Source organism: Bubalus bubalis, chromosome 2, assembly GCF_019923935.1.
Source record: "Bubalus bubalis isolate 160015118507 breed Murrah chromosome 2, NDDB_SH_1, whole genome shotgun sequence".
Classification (NCBI taxonomy): domain Eukaryota; kingdom Metazoa; phylum Chordata; class Mammalia; order Artiodactyla; family Bovidae; genus Bubalus; species Bubalus bubalis.
The window spans coordinates 4,319,400-4,337,576 of NC_059158.1; the positions used below are offsets into that span (position 1 = coordinate 4,319,400).

At 50.6% G+C, this 18,177-nt stretch overlaps 1 protein-coding gene across 8 annotated transcripts in view; it reads left to right on the forward strand.

Moving 5' to 3' along the window:
• RREB1 (ras responsive element binding protein 1) overlaps nt 1–18,177 on the forward strand; it is a 166,414-nt gene that overhangs the window by 80,147 nt on the left and 68,090 nt on the right. Inside the window, exon 1 of one of the 8 annotated variants that reach the window (XM_044926736.2) lies at nt 1,344–6,568. The exons of the other annotated variants lie outside the window; for them this stretch is intronic. The gene's annotated coding sequence lies outside the window, so the exon portion shown is untranslated. Of the gene's footprint in view, nt 1–1,343; nt 6,569–18,177 lie in introns of those variants that run through there. 8 annotated transcript variants of the gene reach the window in all.

An 18,177-nucleotide genomic window follows, 5' to 3' on the forward strand; every position in this document is an offset into this window, starting at 1 on the left:
GAACTTCTTGATACTTTTCCCCCCTTACTCTCATTGATACGCAGCTGCTTTATGAGCTAACGTGCAGTGTTCGAACCCAGTGGGTTCAGATATATACTAAAATATTACTTGTTTTGACCAAATTTGCAGGGAAAAAAAGTGATGCAGTAACAGATTCAAATGATGTTCAGATACTTTTATGAGGGTTGCTTTTCTGTATTCCTAATGTGAATTGTTCTTTCAGGTTTTTAATTGAAATATTAATACACAGAATGTCAGAGTTTTTAAAGCAGGGACTAGAGAAGCCCCTCCATCTGCTGGCTACTATAGATGTCATAGTTACCCTGGGAGGTGGAGTCTCTGTGGAAAAGGAGTTGCCAGTGTAAAGGAAGCCTCAGAAAACTTAAACAGTAAAAAAAATTAAGTGTAAGTCATCAAAGGACAGAAGGAAGGAGTGTTTTACCCCCCTCATCCCAACTCGAGGCTCTTTCCAAGAACCGTAGGACTTAAGAGTTGGAAGGTCACTTTAGAGGTCACTTGGCCTGTTTTTAGAAGTTTGCCTTTATTTCACTGAGTATTCTCCCACAATTCACGTCTGTGCCCATGTCACTGGGGTAGTGTCTTCGTGGTTTCTTTGGCGGGAGGACTAATCCTAACTTGAAAAATTAAATGTGCTCACTTGGCAGAAATGACTGTATATTTTTTAGTTTTTTTATTAATTTTATTCTTAGCAGCTCCATTTTACAGATGGAGACCCCTGTGGCACTCTGTGGTGGTGCACCAAACATCTCTTGGCATCATTAAGTATTTGCAGATATTTTCATGGAAATCCCAGAGTAGAAAACTCCCCAGGGTAGCTCATACCTACTAGTAGTTCCCAAGCATTTTGATTTTATCTGCTTAAGTATAGAGCATTGCTGGGCCTGAACTTTAATAATCATACTCATAGATGTATTTTAAATACATATTAGCTTATAACAGTATTAAATTTATATCTTTTGTGCACTTGGTTTTGCTTTTTTTTTTTAACCAAGAGAAATTGTTCCTTTCAGAAATGTGATTAGTTTTGATACCCAGGTCTTCTGGGTATCCATGGGAACTGCACCTCCTGGTTGCCATGCCAAAGGTGGAACGCATGCTCTTAGGGTTGGATGTTTGTGACTCTGTCAGGGAAGGAAAATGTATATGAATTGTGTGTAAGAAATAAGAATTAGGTCTCTGGATGTTAGACACTCACAGCAGATGGAAAAGCAGTAAAACCCAGTACTTCTCCAGAAGCAAGGAGCGGGTCTCGGGCTGGCCTTTGGGGTGTGGACAGCGCAGAGAGGGCTGCGGGAGGGAGGGGTGTGGCGGGGGTGGAAGGGCTTGGTCTCCTCTGCGATGGCCTGTGCAGGCCTGCAGCCCCTTGCGCTGGCTCACTTGAGATGGTGTCTGCACGGCACCCACCGCGGGCAGGCCAGCTCCGGGATACCTGTTGAGAAATTGGGATGGTGGGGCTGGAGGAGCAGGGCGGCAGCCTCCAGGCATGGGTTCGAGCAGCTGCTGGCTGCCCAGAGCTCAGCCTGTGTGTGTCACAGAGGCCTCACCCGTGGGCCTGACGGCTGCTGTGGAGTGGAAGGGAGCCATCCATTAATACTCTGACGTCCCCAGAGCACTCTAAAGACATGACAGAAATTGTGGGTCCGTTATTAGCAGCTCAGTCCATCACGTCCACTGTTTCAGTGCTTGCCCTCCTTCACGTAATCCTAATGTTTTATTGAAAGTAAGTGCTGTGGGTCTGCCTTAAAAGCCAACTGAAATGGCTTTTCCTGGACATCGAGTTATTTATAAAGGGGGCCTTGAGACCCAGAGAGAAGAGTTGGGTCAGTGGAGTTAAGGTTGTCGGAGGATTGAAGCATTAACTTGATGGCTGGTCTTATCCAGGATTTTGAGATTTCAAGGAAAAGTGGACAATGGCTGCTTGTGTCTGAAGGATTCGGGCTGTCATATGATCTGCAGACCAGCCCCCAAGTTGCCTTGCAGGCAGCTGGGGCATCCACGGAGACCATGAGCTGTGGAGTGCGTGGGATGGGCTGGCTTGGAAGTCACAGAGCCCAGAACTGGTTTTGGTCGTAGTCTCAGGTCTGCGTAAAAGTTGCACCTCACAGGGACGTGATGTCTGTATGGCCTGAGATTTATTACTCGGGCGCAAGGTGGAGGAGGCAGCTGCAGGAGCTGCCGGGGGAGAGCCGTCCTATGAAGGACCAGGACACGCGGACGGGGGCAGAAAGGACTCGGCCACGCAGACCTCTTCGGGTATAAGAAGTGGAAAGGGGCTTTGGGCTGTATAAAGCATCGTGTTTATAAACCCCTGGCCCGTGACTTATATATTGATTCTCTCAATAGGAACAGGATTATGGAAGAAATGAACAAATTAGACTGCAATGTCACATGAGACTGCTTTTCTCTGGCTTTCGTTTTCTGAACGCGGACCTTCCTAGTATGCGTCTCTTGCAGTAGCAAACACTGACTCTGGCGTGCGGATGCATCGTGAACCAGCCCTGGTGCCCGCTGTCAGCTCGCTTGCTGAGTAAGAGGAGTTTTCAGGGGCCTTGCTGGAGGGTCCTGGCAGGATGGATGCGCTGCTGAGTTTCTTTAGTTCCGTGATTACTAATAGATCCGACGATTATCTGATTGCACATTATTCCTATTAGCCTGTATCCTAAGAGAAAGTTCCCCAGGGTTATTAGCTCCTTAATGAAAAGCAGAGTAAACCTTGTTTTCTGGTTTGCATGGAGACTCTATTGTTCTGCCTAGTGTCTTCAAGGTAGATGTGAGATTTTTAAAGAAAATAGAAATGTTTCCATTTTCAGGTTTGTTTTTTTTTTTAAGGTGACTTTTACATGTCTCCTGTAAGAAGTGAAAAAAGAAAAAAAAAAAATCTACTCACCAGTAAAATCCAGCAGTTGCTGAACAGCTATAAAACATTAGAGAAATTAGTGTTGGGCCTTATTTTTAGCTCTGATTTTACAGCTGAGTTATAATAGGTGAGCAAATGCATTGTACGAGTGTTTACCTTTTTTTTTTCCTTTTTGGCCACGTGGAAGTACCTCAAGAGGTGGAATGTGACACACCCAGAGCATGAGGCGCTCAAGGGCCTAGGAACTTGAGAAGGCCAGGGCAGCAGGGCTCTTCATCCTCAGCTCAGCTCTGCCGGTGCTCACGGGGAAGCAGAGCACCCCCCAGCCCCCGAGGAGCTGAGTTTTAAAATGTTTCTGTGTGTTCAAGGGGCTTTTCCTCCTGCTAGGGAGAATTCCAGCAAGAAAGCCCCCGCCTCTGAGGTGCGTCATAGACCCCACTTAGCTGAGTCCTCCGCAGGGAGCCCTCCAGAGAAGTGCTGTTTGCTTCACAGACCAGAAGGACCTGTATGTGGTTCTAGCGCATATTTAAAAATTCTCTCTTCCCACTTCTTTCAGTTTTGTGTATTTCATAAATTTTCTAGTTTTAGTTGATGGATTGTTTTGGCTGTGTGGTTCTTGGAGGTGGGGATTTATTGTTTTGTTCCACATAAAATGGAAGCTGGTATACTGTGGATGGCGCAACCTGGATGGGCAAATTTTTCTAGATTAACTAGAAATTATTATTATTATTATTATTTTAAGGAGCAGTTTTGTGGTTCAGTGGTGATGCTTTTACCTTAAAGAGATTACCTTTTCCTGTTTGGGCAAAATATGATATCAGTTTGCTCATGATTTAATAAATAAAATTAAAACCCTTTTCTTCTGACCTGCCTTTTAGAGTCCAGGGATTCTGGTTGGTTGGTTGGGGGTGTGTGTGTGTGTGTGTGTGTGTGTGTGTGTGTGTGTGTACGTGCACGCACACATACACACAGTTTCATGGGGCTCTTGACCTGAGTTCTTCACTGTATTTACTTTTCACATCTTCAGTGCTTCTTAGCATATTTAGATTGTTCTAAATTGTTGGTAACTGTTACACAATCATGCTGCAGTGAAGAAGTTTTATATCTGGTGAAAAACAGACCCCAAAATGGGACGTTGGAGGAAAAAAAAAAAGAAACTCATTTGAATAAGTGAATGAGAGTAGAAATCCTAGCTACTCAGTTTTGTTACAAGATACATTACATCTGTGTTTGATAGAATGGACTTACGGCTGGCGTAAAGGTCCTTTTTATAACGGTGATAGGAATTGTTTCAGTGGGCTTAAGCTAAAGCGATCAAACAAATTTTAAAACCCCAGTGGCACAGCATGTAGGATGGCATTGCTTTTCATGTGAAGTCTGTTGCAGGCCGGCAGCTCTCTCGAGTAGCTCCTTTCCAGGCAGTGACCCAGGGTCCTGCACCCGCCACCCCCAACCTCTGCGCGTGCCTCCAGGCCGCCACTGTAAGGAGAGCCGGCAGGCCAGCAGGCGCTTTAAAGCTTCAGACTGGAAGTGGTGTGTGTCGTCTTTGCTCGCAGCCCCTTGGCCAGAACCTGCCACCTGCAGGGTGTGGAGGCGCAGGGTGCTGGGCAGTGTGGAGGGACCCTCGGGCCTTCTCCGTGCAGTAAGCCATGTTGCCATTCTCCTTGGGTTATCTCATCCAGGCTCCCTGCACAGATAGACAAACCAAGGCTTAGGCCTGAAGCATAGAACACAAGGAGTCAAGTGGTCCACAGAGCCATGGTCTTCAAAGTGTGAAGCTCAGAGCGACAGCATCACCTGGGAGCTTGTTGGAAACACAGATGGTTAGGCCCTACCCCAGACCTTCAGTGAGAAACCAGAGGTGGGGCCCAGATCTGTTTCAGTGAGCTTTCTGGAAGCGTGTTAACGTTTGAGAAGCACGGCCCTGGGTGAATGGGATGTCTTCAGGGCCTGTTGGGCTGCTAGTTAGCAGATCAGCTCTGAAGTCCTGATGCGCACGGGGGAATTGGTGCTCTCCTCCCCAGACTGTGTGTATTCTTTTATTTTTTGGCCACACGGTGCAGCATGCAGGATCTTAGTTCCCTGACCAGGGATTGAACCCATGCCCCGTGCATTGGGAGCGCAGAGTCTTTTAACCACTGAACCACCAGGGAAGTCTTCAGACTCTGTTTAAGCACTTTCCCGGGTAACTCCTCGGTCTCGCAGCCGCCACGTGAAATAGGCGTTACCGTCGTCTCAAGAAAACCAAGCCGATAGAGGTTCTGCAGCTGAGGGTGGTTCCGCCACAGCAGGCAAGTGGAAGAGGCCAGATTTGAACCTGGGCAGCGTGGCTCCCAAGTCCGCTCCTTCGCCAGCCCCTGTGCCGTCCTGCTTGCTGGCCACCCCGCGGCCGTTTTGTCGCTGTCTCTTGAATGGAGATGGGCTGGCGGCATGAGCAGGAAGCGTGGTGTGTCAGTGACAGATCACACCACGCCAAGCCCCTCGCCACAGCTCCATTCGTTGGTGGTTGCATTGCCGACAGGCCGGCGGGGGCCGGGGGTGCACGGCCAGGAGTGGCGGGGGAGACGTTTGCTCAGAGTGAGGCGGTGCCATCGCACCGAGGGACGTGCTCTTCAGTCAGCCCGTGTGCCAGCTCCGGGCTGGGATGAATCCCCGTTCCCAGCGCCTTCCCTCCTGATTGGGCTCATTTTCCCTCATGATCTGCCCTCTCTGAGATGCTCATCTAGGGCCTGACTCCATGAGGTGGTCTGAAGACACTGTCTGAGTTTGCATAGGGAAGTATGTTTTTTTTTCTTCCAAGAAAATGGATAAAAGGGCTCTCTTTCCACTTGGGAAATTCAGGTCAAGTCAGATGCGATCCAGTCTTTTGAATTTTGACCCAGTTGACACAGATTTTCCAAATGGCGTTTAGAAACAGCTTTTCAGGCGGTTCCATTTCCTTGCATCCTTTTCAAATTTGTAATGATTAACTGCATGTTCTTTCTTCCCCGTGGGTCTGTTGTGTGTTGTTGCTGAGGTGTGCCCTGCCAGCCCCTGCTTTCCTTTCCCTTCTTGTCTCTTGGGCTCAGCAGCCTAGAACTGAGCTGACTCCTGCCCGGGATGGGATCAGCTTTGGCCGTAGGTAGAGGATAAAGATAGCATCACCCCTTTCGGTTTCCATGTTGGCTGAGAACAGCTGCAGCGCTTCGTATAGCTCTGAACATAACATCTCATTCCAGAGTCACTGAAGTTTTTAGTTTTCTGCAAGCCAGGGCTTAACCACGGGGTTTTCACATTCAGACTCAGAGTCTCGAGTTTTCCTGTGAGAAACAGTTGCTTGTTTAGTTGAGTAATTTAAGAGAACAGAGATGATGGTGGGGGAGGGAGGAGACCATTTGTTTCTCCAGAGACCCAGGTCCTTCCTCTCCTTCATCACTTTCAGCAGTTTTAATTTGTTGAGGTGCTCTAGCAGACGTGTAGATAATTGAAGTTAATCTTGAGTCAGGTCTAAACAAAAGAAGAGAAAACTGACCTGAAAAAGAACAACTGAAGTCACACTAATTGAATCACCGGGCCCTGCATGCAGATCTGGGACCGGCTGACCTCAGGACGCGGGGCCCATGCTCAGGGTGGGCCGCGTGCCTCTCAGGAACGGCGGACTCCCCGGTCCCCAGCGTTTCCCGGCTGCATTCCACACCGAGGCGCATGTGGGTGAGAGTTGCAGGGTTCAGCCCTGGTGAAAAAAAACACCATCAAAGCCATTTGGAGTGGGTTGGGCGTTTGGAGGTTTCTCTCTCCCTTCGCAGACCTGGCGCCCTTGCTGTTGGTAGATGGCATACACTTGTTTACTGGTGAGGGGAGCAGCTACTTGTGTGAATCAGGCATCTGCTGGAAGAAACATAACAGGCTTGCAGCAAATAACAGGAATGAGAAAGATGCAGCCCCTTGAAATTTTCTCCGTTCCCCTTAGCCAGCTATCCAGAGTCGGAAACAGAATGCCGGACTCAACCTGAGTAGGAGGAGCGGGCTCCGGAGGGTCCCCGGCCCCTCTCCTTGGGCCCATTCTCGCGGTCACGTGGTTGTAAAGACCTAAGCTAAGAGCACCCCCAGCCCCCCCAGCCCTGTTCAGCCACTGTGCTCCCTCTCACCCCCTCTCTGGGGTCCTGGCTCCTGAAGCTACCAGTTCCCCTTTTCTCTTCCTCCTCCTCGCAGCATACGGCTGCTGCCTGTGTTCTTGAGATTACTAATCCACAGGGTGTCCGAGTGCCGCTTCGTGCTCGAGGTTAGGCCCCTCCACCTCTGCGCCTCCTTCAGCTCCCCTGATCTCTCTCCTCAGGAGGGTTCCACACCCTGTTGTTGCTGACGCTTCCACACTCGTTCTCCCTACTGGGGACCTTGTTCCTCCCAGCCCTGGTTCTGTTCCACGTCCGTGGCTCAGAGTGGCTGTTCTTCATGCCCCATCCTGTACCTTCTCATCTCTGAATCTCAGCCCTGCTGGCTCAGGCCTCCCTTCTCTGTGCAGGGTGGATCGCACCTGCACTCCTGAGCCCTGATTGCTCACTCTGGTACCAAGACCCTCCCTTCTCATCCACTCCATTTCTTCACTTGCCAAGTGTCTAAAAAATAATTGAGCCCAACCCCTTTAACAGTTGAAAACTTCTTCCAGGAAGTTTGAGCCTGTGGCCAGAGTGACTTCCTGCTCAGCTCCCTCTGCTCGGCAGCGTGATCCAGGCAGCTTACAGGTCTCTGCACTTCTTTGAAAGGCATTCAGATTTATCTTTCCCTCTCTGTTCCCTTTGTTCCCATTTCCAGTCTGGTCTCCCTCCCCTGCGGTCCCATGCCGTGTTCAAACAGGTTTCCTTAAAACTCTGACCTCATCATCTCGTGCACGCCCCAACCCCACACCCGCTGCTGCCCCGGCCCGGTGTCCCCAGCTCCCTGTGACCATCGCTCGTACCCTGTGCAGGCAGGACCCGGCTCCCCGGCTTCTTGTGGTCCTTTCTGGGTATCAGCTCCCCCATCCTCTCTGCCACCTTGGACACTCCTCCACTTAGACAAGCCAGTGGTTTTTCTGGACTTAAAACTGAGTATTGCATAGGCAACTCTGAGTTCTCTTACCTTCTTAGGGTCTCTTCTTTGTTCTGCTCATCCAGGTGCTAAGCTCCGGAGCGCCTCTTCTCCCCTCCCCTCACTGTCCCCCCACCTGCCCTCTCCAGTCTCATAGCAAATGGATAGTTACTAATTGAGGGAACAATCATCAGGAAATATTTATGGGCCTTAGGTGGAGTATTTTTTCCCGCCACCTTTTGAAGGGAGATTGTAGGTCTTATTTGTTTATTTTTACAGACAGTTTTTTTTTAACCTCTGACAGCTTGAAGGCCAGAAAAAAATTGGTTAGTTTTTACCTTCAAAGGAGACATAAGAAAACAAGGACCAAGCCAGCACTGCTCCCCTCCCCCCCCAACACAACCACCTTTCAGTCACACTCCCCATGATCACTTTCCCCTGGTTGTGACTCTCGAATTTTGCAGCTGATATAATCCCCCCTTTTATAACCAATTTATTTTATTTATGCATTACAATTCAAGCAAGGATTACATAGAGGGAATCAGTTTTAATTCTTGGTTCTATTTAAAAGGCTCACTTTACCCCCATTACCTTTTGTTAATTGCAAAACAAACATCCTCCAGAAGACCACCCTCTATTCTGGGACTCCTTTGAGATTCCCAGGAATTGCTAGTACTTGGGCCACATTTACACCTATGCGTGGATCTTAGAACAAACCTCCTCGGTGCCTTTGATGGCCTAGAGTTGGTGAGAATAGGCACTGTCTTAACCTAACGGCATCAGGAAACTAACTTGGTTCCATTGGTTATTTCTGGAATCACAGAAACAGAACAAAACCACGTAAACAGTGACGCAGAGAGGGCTCACAAAGGCCTCTCCCCCACCTCCTTTCTGGAGGGTGAATTCTGTCCTAAAATTTAGCTGTTCATAGCAAGCATTAGGAGCGTGTTGGGGGAATTGATGTCACTAACTTTTACTGAGTTGTTGTCATGTATCAGACACTATTTGAAATGAATTGCATGGTTAATCTCATCTTCAGAGGAAAAAGGAAGGTTTGAAAATCTGGTCAAATTTATGGACTCTTCCTGGTGCTGGCCCCAAATGATACCACATCAGTTTTACATAGTTTCAAGGCTGTGAGGCTTGCACCTGCCTGTAGAGTGGGCTCATCCACCTGAGCACATCACCCCTACTAGGTGGCCCATAATAGGCCTGGATTTTTAGGATAAACTAAACAAAAGCCTACTGTGTGCCGGGCCCTGGGCCTCGACTAAAGATCTGTCAGAAGGGAGAAAGAGAGGGAACAGTTTCACATCTTAAAAAGAATGCAGTTGGATTTCTTTCTTGTATCTTAAAAAAAAAAAAAAAAAAAAAACTATAAAAATCAAATTTACAGTGACATTAAATTATACTTTTATTTATAAAGAGTCATTCTAGTCCCATGATGCTGTCTCATTTCAGGCTGCCTCTTGCAGGCTTTGTCTGTGAGTGTAATACAGAATGCCTGAGTGTCCTAGGTTGCTTTTTAACCTTGGTCTGACTTACAGATGTTTCCCCGTGTTTTCACACGTTGACCTTCACGTGTGAGGTGGGACCAGGCCTGAGCAGGTTTTGGGTAGACGGGGCAGGGAGCTGGTGACTCACCTGGAAGAAGTCAGCCTGGCTCAGGAGATGTCCTTCTCTTGTTGGTTTCGTGGGTTATTTCCCTTCGCACAATGAAGCTCTGATAAACCCTGGGGAGAATGAAGAATCATAGTGAAAAAGTAAATTACTTCTGGGGTCAGCTCACTGCCTTCCCATGCCTGACAGTTAAAACCATACATGATCATCTTTATTCCTGCTTTAGGGCTTGAAAGGGCTTCTCTGGTGGCTCAGATGGCAAGGAGTCCACCTGTGATGCAATACAAGAGACCCAAGTGTCAGAGACCCGGGAAGATCCCCTGGAGGAGGGCATGGCAACCCACTCCAGTATTCTTGGCTGGAGAATCCCATGGACAGAGCAGCCTGGCGGGCTGCAGTCCATGGGGTTGCAAAGAGTCAGGCATGACTGAGTGATTCCACTTAGGGCTTGAAAACCCTGGGAAGCAAATGAGTTAAGGACTCCAATCTAGTAACTCAAGCTTACTGGAGAAAAAGAGTACCGTAGACCTACACTGTCCAGTACAACAGCCCGCCAGCCACACACGGCCCTTTAAGTTTAACTGAAGTGAATATTTACAGTTTAGTCTCTTAGTCACATCAGCCTCATGTCATGTGCTCATGGGCCTCGCGTGGCTCAAGGCTACGAGACTAGACAGCAAAAAAGGTTCTTTTCATCTTCAGACAGCGCTGCTCTAGACCATATCGATTCAACAAAACGTTCTACCCAGCACCTAACTTGTGTCTTACAGGCTAGGCTCTTGGAAAAAGAGAGAAGGATGGTCTTGTCGGTCTGTTGTTTTATATTTGTTAGAGTTTTGTGTAGACTTGTAACGTGTAAGGGAAGGCTTTTGAAGCACTCCTTCCCATGCCAGCAGCCGATTTGACAATGAAAGCCTACACATGCATAGCTGCATGTTACCTATTCCATTCCCCACAAGTGCCTGGCAGCGCCCCCTTCCTTCCCACCTCCCCTCCTTGCTCACCTCCTCCAGAACCTTCTCCTTTTTTCCATCTGCTCCTTTCTGGCTAGGGACAGTCTTTGGTTTTCTTTTAAACAGAATCCCTTGCTTAATCCTGCTTCTCAGTAACCAGTCCCTTCCTGCTATATTCTCTTTGTTATCTCCTGTGCTGGGAATTCCTCCTGTGTGAAGCTAACTGCCGGGTGGCTGCTCCCTGACCTTCGCCCTCACTCCCCACAGTCAGCTTGGTCCCTCGGTGATGTTTTCCTGGCGTCCCCACCCCCGTTCCTCAGGTCTGTCCCTAGACTGCATTGCAGTAGCTTCCTGACTGGGTTATATGCTCTGATCATCAATTTTTAAAACTGCTGCCAAGAGTTTTTGAAAATATGGTTACGATTATTTCATCCCAAAGGTTTCTCTTTGGTTTTTGTTTTTTTAAGAAGAGGGGTGGGGTCTTCCGTGGGTTCCCACAGCCACGGGGTAAAGTTCTCCGCTGTGAGCCGGAGCTGTGGCCCCCGCGTGGTTGTGCTCGCCCTCCGCGCTCACCCTCCGCGCTTCCTCTTTGCACAGTGGGCTGGCGCAGCCCGGGACTCCCAAGGGTTTTTGTTTGCCGGGGCAGAGACTGAAGGCAGAGCTTTGGCAGTTACACAGGGGATTGCCATTTTTTTCTTACGCCAAGTAAGGGCATTAAAAAAAAACTGTCTGAACCATCTACTGTCTTTATCATTTCCTCTTAAAAGAGGGCATTTAAACCTAAAGAAAAAAAAAAAAAAAACATGTTCAAGCATTGTGAGAATCTCAGTAAATGGTCTGACTTTCTGCATTTCGCTGGGGAAGCGTGAAAACGTAGGCCTGTAGGGGCTGGTGCCCTCCAAGCTCCTCTGGGGTCCCCATGCTCTTCGCGCGTGCGTGTCCTTCTAACTGGAATGCCCTGTCTTCTGGAAGATGGATCTTTCCACACGCTCGGGGTTGCTTTTGCTCCACTGCCCTCACACTTGATGACTTACCTCTGGAGAGCCCTGTAGCCTTCAAAGCTTTAGGCTCATAATCCATTTTCCCTGGGATGCAAATGGGCCTCTTTGAGTCTTGTCTACTCCTGTTCCCCCACTCTCAGGGGTTCTGACACCTGGAACCTGAGTAGACTAACGTGTGAGACTGAGCATCATTCCATTTCAGGGTTTCACAACGAGACCCAATCTTGCCCTACATCTCGGGCACAAAAATAGTATGGAGCATCTAACTCATTTTAACCCCCGCAAGGACATGCATTTTCTGTGCGCGCAGCCAGGCCTCGGCTCTGAGGTCAGTGAGAATGGGCCTGGAACTCCCAACTGCGGAAAGCTGAAAGCACTCATTTTTATGTGTGTGTGTGTGTTTTTTTTTTAATGAAACCTGTTTGGTGACTGAGGACGTAGAAATGATAAGTGCGAGAGTTTTAAGGCCTGACGACTCTGATGGATTAATGTGTCCCTTTGTTTTCTCTTCGAGCTAAAAAATTAAAACAACAAAAATGTGCCTAATGTTGTTGGTGAGAATGATGCTTGACTGTACATTTGAGGTGTACGGAGTGTGTGACTGGCACCAGCTGCACGGTACTTTGAAAATCTCGGTGTAAGGCCGGCGGGACTAGAATTACTTTGCATATCTGTCTTCCAAACTCTGGTCCCATTACAGCCTCTTGGCTGACAGAGTGAAGAAAGTCGTCGCCACAGTCAGTAGGTGCTGTGGGTGAAGCCTTTGAAAGGGTTATACTTTGGCTCCAGCACAGCATGAGGGGTTAACTGCAAAGAAGAACGAGACACTGAGGTCTCCCCCACACCCCACCCCAACCTCCCCATCTTTCCTGTGAACAGCGTTTTCACTGCAGCCAGGTACCAAACTGTATCATCTGTTAGGACCCCCCCCTCGGCCCCCCACTGACCCTTAGGAAAATTCTGTTTCCAGATTGGAAACCTGCCAAGATGTCCCTGGTCTCTCATATAGTTTTGGAAAAGTGTCAGTTACAATTCCGATCTGTTAAGTAACCAGGGGGCCACTCTCTTGAGTTACATTTTGACTTCTGCGTTTTCCCTGTGGGGCCGGCCGAGCGTGAAACCGGGTTTGTGTGGACATCGGAGTGCCTGGGTGCAGTGGACGACTGCGTTTTCCTTCCAGAACTGCAGTGAAGCATCTCCGCGGAGCTCTGAAAAAGCTTCCTCGGGCATATTCAGGGAGCACGGCAGACGCCGTTGTTTCGCAAGTTTTCTATTTTCTTTGTCTGTACAGGTTGTTCCTGCCTTCACGGCTGGGAGGAAATCGAGGATGTGGAGCGCTTGCCGTTTGGCCGTGGGGCTGGCTCCTGTCCTCAGTCGGGCCAGCGACCCGGCCCAGTCCTCTGGGAACAGGAGAGGGGCCCGCCGGGCGCAGCGCGGCCGCTCCGGTCTCTGCAGACATTTTTACTCTTGGTATCTAGCCTCAAAAAAGACCCTGAAAGTGCCGGCTCCCTTGTGGAGCTTGGGCACGGGGACTGGTGTCGGGGTTTAATGCGTGACCGTGCCTGTCGCTCATTTGCCACCGTTTTCCCCACGGCCTGGCCTGTGTCACTGCTCCATCACCTCTCCCACCCAGCCCTCTCACCTCCGAGACCGGGAGGGGCTGGGGGTTGTTTGCTTACTAGGCCAGGAAGTTTTTTCTTTTGTTCTTAATTGGCTCTGGAAGGATTCCTCATATCCCAGAAAGGAATTCTGGGGGATCGGTTCAAACATCTGATCTTATCGTCGTCCCCAGGACCTGTTAACTTCACACATGCTGGTGTGATGCCAAGAAAGAGGAAGTCCTGGCCTTGAACTCAGGGAGCCGGGGCCCTCTGTGTGCTCTGGAGGGGGCACGCCCTATGGTTGTCCCACCCTGGAAGTGGCACACAGCCCCACATCCGCCTTCACTTATAAGAGGCGGAGTTTGGGCCCGGATACTTCACGGGAGCTCTCCGGGCATGAGGCAGGTGGAAGTCTTTGGACCAGGCCTGGGGATACCCAGGCGTCCTGGCAGACTTGAGTCTCCCAGGCGAGTCAGGCCTGGGAAGGCCGTCAGAGGTCACGGCCTGTCCTCGCTCTGCAGAGGAGAGGTCTGGGTGTCCCGGGCTGCTTGCTTGTTAACGCAGGGGAGCACTCCGTGTGCTGCCTGCGTTCCCGTGATTAAGGGATGTTATTAAGTGCTCCTGAATTATTTTAATAATAGCAGTGTAAACGCAGACATTAACTGGAGCTACTGTAGCTGACTCCTGGGCTTTCTGGACTTGGATGAAGAGAGGCCCTTCGTTTAGCTGTGGACAGAAAGCACATGTGTGTGTGAGCCTGGGAAGCAAGTTCTGGGACGCGGCCACCTCTCCCACTCGCAGGCCCAGGGAGGGCTAGGCCCCCGCGCTCAGAGGCTTTTAAAGCTGAAACTGAAATGGATGTTGGGTGGGTGTTGCTCGGCACGGTTCCAGGGTTTTGGAGGCCAGTCATACTTTGAACGAGTCGAACAGCCCCTCTCGGCGAGCTGCAGGAAGCCCGGCGCTGGCTTCGTGTTGCTGCACAGGCAGGTCAGCGGGAGATAAAAGGCCGGGACTGTTGAGGCGAGCCCCCTCCTATCGCTGGCTGGCAGACTGTGGAGGGAAGATAAAAGGCGGGAGCAGGGAGGTTCTTTCTGAGCAGCACGAGGGGGCCTTTATCACAGGCACGCAAGTCTAGCCAGGGGTGCGCGGGAGACCCTTAGCTGTACATGCGCACACGTGTTAGCTCTGCGGGAGGACCCCAACAGGGTTTCCCAAACACACGAGATCAGGTCTGTGTCTCGGGAACACTGGCAGGGGCCGGGTTTCTTCAGCCACAGCGGCCCTACGTCTGTAGTGTTGGTAACAGTCACGTCACCTTGAGTTAAGTGGGCGTCAGCCGGGGTTTCCAACTCCTGATGGAGGTTTTCCAAGCGGAGGTGTGGGACCCACAGGAGGGACCGGACCTGAGCAGATCGCAGACCCCGAGGGAGCACCCGAGGCCCCAGCGTGCCCTTGACTTCTTGCTGTTCTGTGGGGCGGCCGGGTTCTCAGCCAGGTCTTAGAGCCGAAGGCAGGAGCCCTGGTGTCGATCCCCCATTTGAGGTGTCCCTTCCTGTCCTGTGTCACTTTGGGGAGGGCTAAAGGCTTGCAGGGGGGTAGTGGCTTTCTCAGGGTGGGGCTTGTGAAGTGTGGCCCCCACCTTGAAGAGCCAGGGCCTGGGCAGCATGAGCTCAGGCAGATGCAGAGAAGGACATGCTCTCGGCCCGTGGTGACTGGCTCAGACCCACGGGGCCAGGGCTTTAGCCCTCGGGGTTGCTTCAGTCAGACACCCCAGGAAGTGCAGTTGTCCTGAACTAATCACCCTCCTGGCTGTGGGGAGAAGCACCAAGACGGTCTGCGAGCCTCAGGCTTCCTCCAGCACTGGCTGGCCCACCACCGCCTGACTCCCCAGCCGCCTCTGCCCAGCAGCTCCTTAAAGCTGGGGGCTGGAGGACGGGGACCACACCCCAGGGGCCTCTCTCCTGCCCGGAGCCACTTTGGGGTTGCCTCAGTTTACATGAAGAAACACTATTTGCTTGCTAGTGTTTTTGGTTGCCTGGCCTGTGATAAACACGTATGAGCTTCGTATATCTCAAGAGTGCTTGTTTTTCTTCCTAGACAGAGTAAGTGAATAATTTTCTTAGAGGCAAAGTAGAAGGGAGAATGGCCGCCCGTGAGGATGCCCAGCAGGCAGCCCTCCGAGCCGCTGAGTGCCGGCTCCATGGCTGGAGTCATTCTCAGCTGACGGCTTGTAACGTGCCTCAGCCACTCTGGGACGAGGACCCCAGCTGACCGGTGGGCTCCACTGCTCCTGAGCGTTTCTAGCCGCTCCTGCATCTTCCACAAAGCCACTGGGGTCTTCTAAGGGGCGTCGTGCGGACCACCCTCCCGAATTCTGGGAATGTGCAGTCAGATCCGGGGTTAACCACCTGCCCCGGGGCGCTCAGCTCGCCTCCAGCTCCTTCCCCCTCGAGGGAGAAGGGGAGAATCCTGTTTCTGAAGCTTGACCCTTTACCGAGCCTGTGGGAGAGGAGCGCCCAGCTCAGGGCCTGTGAAAGAGTTGCAGGATATTGCCTAAAACTCCCTGCAAACTGCTTCTGAACTTTACCCCAGCTTCCTCCCAGGGCTGTAAATGCGACTGAGCCCCGGTCAGAGAGAGGAGTGTCCAGACCAGCCCAGGCGCTCCCGCCCAGCTGCTGAGAGGCGGGCGGGCTGGGCGGCAGCTGCCCCGAGCCGGGCGCTCCAGCCGCGCCAGGAGAGGCAGCACAGGGTGGGCAGAGCCGGGCGCAGACTTCCCCGATTAAGCATATGTGAGGCCGGCCAGGATTTGTTTCAGCAGCGACCTGAAGCCGGAGGCGTTTTATTTCCTGCTGGCCACACAGCCCCTCAAGCTGGCAGCAGCTGTTCCACTCCTAATTGTGGATGGGGTTGCATTTGTGATAAGCTAAATTATATTTATATTTCATTGTTACACTTAGGGGCTGGAGCAGAAATTATTTTTTCTTTTTTTTTAAGATCAGCACACTGGGCCTTGCCCGCCAAGTGTTGGCAATCCAAGAGGGCATGGCCGCCGTAGGTGGTGGAGGGGCTGGGGAGGGCCGGCCCCAGGCCCAGCTAGCCTGGAGTGTCGCGGGTGCCATCAGCAGCTCATAGGAGGTGCCGTCCTGTTTGTGAAGTGTTCTAGTTAATATTCCTCTGACTGATTTCTGTAAAGTATGGAGGGCTCGTATCACCAGCTGCGTTTTCCAGATGAGAGAACTGTAGCTCAGGGAGTGGAAGTTGCCCCACTGGTGGCAGGCCGTGTCCAGTGCAAGGCTGGGGGCTGCCCAGCACGTGCTCTTTGGGCTGTTGTGCATCCTTCTGTGACTCACAGTGGGATGAAGAGGGGACTGTCCTCTTGGAAGCACTGACTCTGGAAGTCAGAAGGCTCATCTGACTTGGTCTCCTGCCCCCCTGCAGGACTGGGTTGTGGTTATCCACCCTCTGCTTGATTACTTCCAGAGACCGCAAGCTCATTACTTTATGGGGCCTCTTTCCATCTGTGGGCAGCTCTGGCTGTTCAAAGCCCTGGTATAAAGGATGACGGCATTCCAACCAGCTCTTCGGTGCCTCCCACCGAGACCGGGTTCCTGTCGTGGTGGACATGGGGGTCGAGTGTGCCTCTCCCGTGTGCCAGGCCTTCAGGTGTCTCCACTTCCTCCAGCCATTCTCCCCCTTCACTTGGTTTCCCAGGACTCTAGTTTGCTAATCACCTTCTCCAAATGATTTTTCCATGATGCTTTTTTGTGGCATCAGAAAGTGCAAGAATTTCAGAGTCAGACAACTGGTCTAGAATCCTGGCCCCATCCCTGCAGAGCATTCATTACCTGATACAGCTTGGGGAGGATTAAATGTATGCAAAGTACCTACCCTGGTTTCTGGCCCAGAGTTTATGCCCCAGTAGATAATGTTGTTCTTGTTGTTTAGTTGCAAAGTCACTAAGACTCTTTGCGACGCCATGGACTGCCCCACGCCAGGCTTTCCTGTCCTTCACTGTCCCCCGGAGTTTGCTCAAATTCATGTCCGATGACTCCGTGATGCTGTCTAACCATCTCATCCTCTGCTGCCCTCTTCTTTTGCCTTCAATCTTTCCCAGCATCAGAGTCTTTCCCAGTGAGTCAGCTCTTCGTATCAGGTGGCCAAAGTATTGGAGCTTCAGATTCAGCATCAGTCCTTCCAGTGAATATTCAGGGTTGATTTCCTTTAGGATTGACTGGTTTGATCTCCTTGAAGTCCAAGGGACTCTTCCAGCACCACAATTCAAAAGCATCAAGTCTTAGACGCTCAGCCTTCTTTATGGTCCAACTGTCACATCTGTGCATGACTACTGAAAAAACCACAGCTCAGACTGTATGGGCCTTTGTCTTTGCTTCTCAGTATGCTGTCCAGCTTTGTCGTAGCTTTCCTTTCAAGCAGTGTGCGTGTGCACTCACTCAGTTGTGTCTGAGGTTGTTGGTGCTTCTCCTGGCAGTCTAGATTCCAGCCTGTGATTCGTCCATCCAGCATTTCTCATGATGTACTCTGCATGTAAGTTAAATGAGCAGGGTGACAGTACACAGGCTTGTCTTACTCCTTTCCTAATTTTGAACCAGTCAGTTGTTCCATATAAGGTTCTAACTGTTGCTTCTTGATTTGCATACAGATCTCTTTCAGGAGGCAGGTCAGGTGGTCTGGTATTCCCATCTCTTTAGGAATTTTCCACAGTTTGTTGTGATCCACAGAGTCAAAGTTTTTCTCATAGTCAGTGAAGCAGAAGATGTTTTTCTGGAATTCCCTTGTTTTCTCTTATGATCCAGCAGATGTTGACAGTCTGATCCTCTGCATTTTCTAAATCCAGCTTGAACATCTGGAAGTTCTCAGCTCCTGCACTACTGAAGCCTGGCTTGAAGGATTCTGACCATAACCTTGCTAGCGTGTGAAATGAGCATGGTTGTCTGGCAGTCTGAGCGTTCCCTAGCACTGCCTTTCTTGGGGATTGGAATGCAAACTGACCTTCTCCAGTCCTTGGGCCACTGCTCAGTTTTCCAAATTTGCTGACATACTGAGTGTGGCACTTTAAC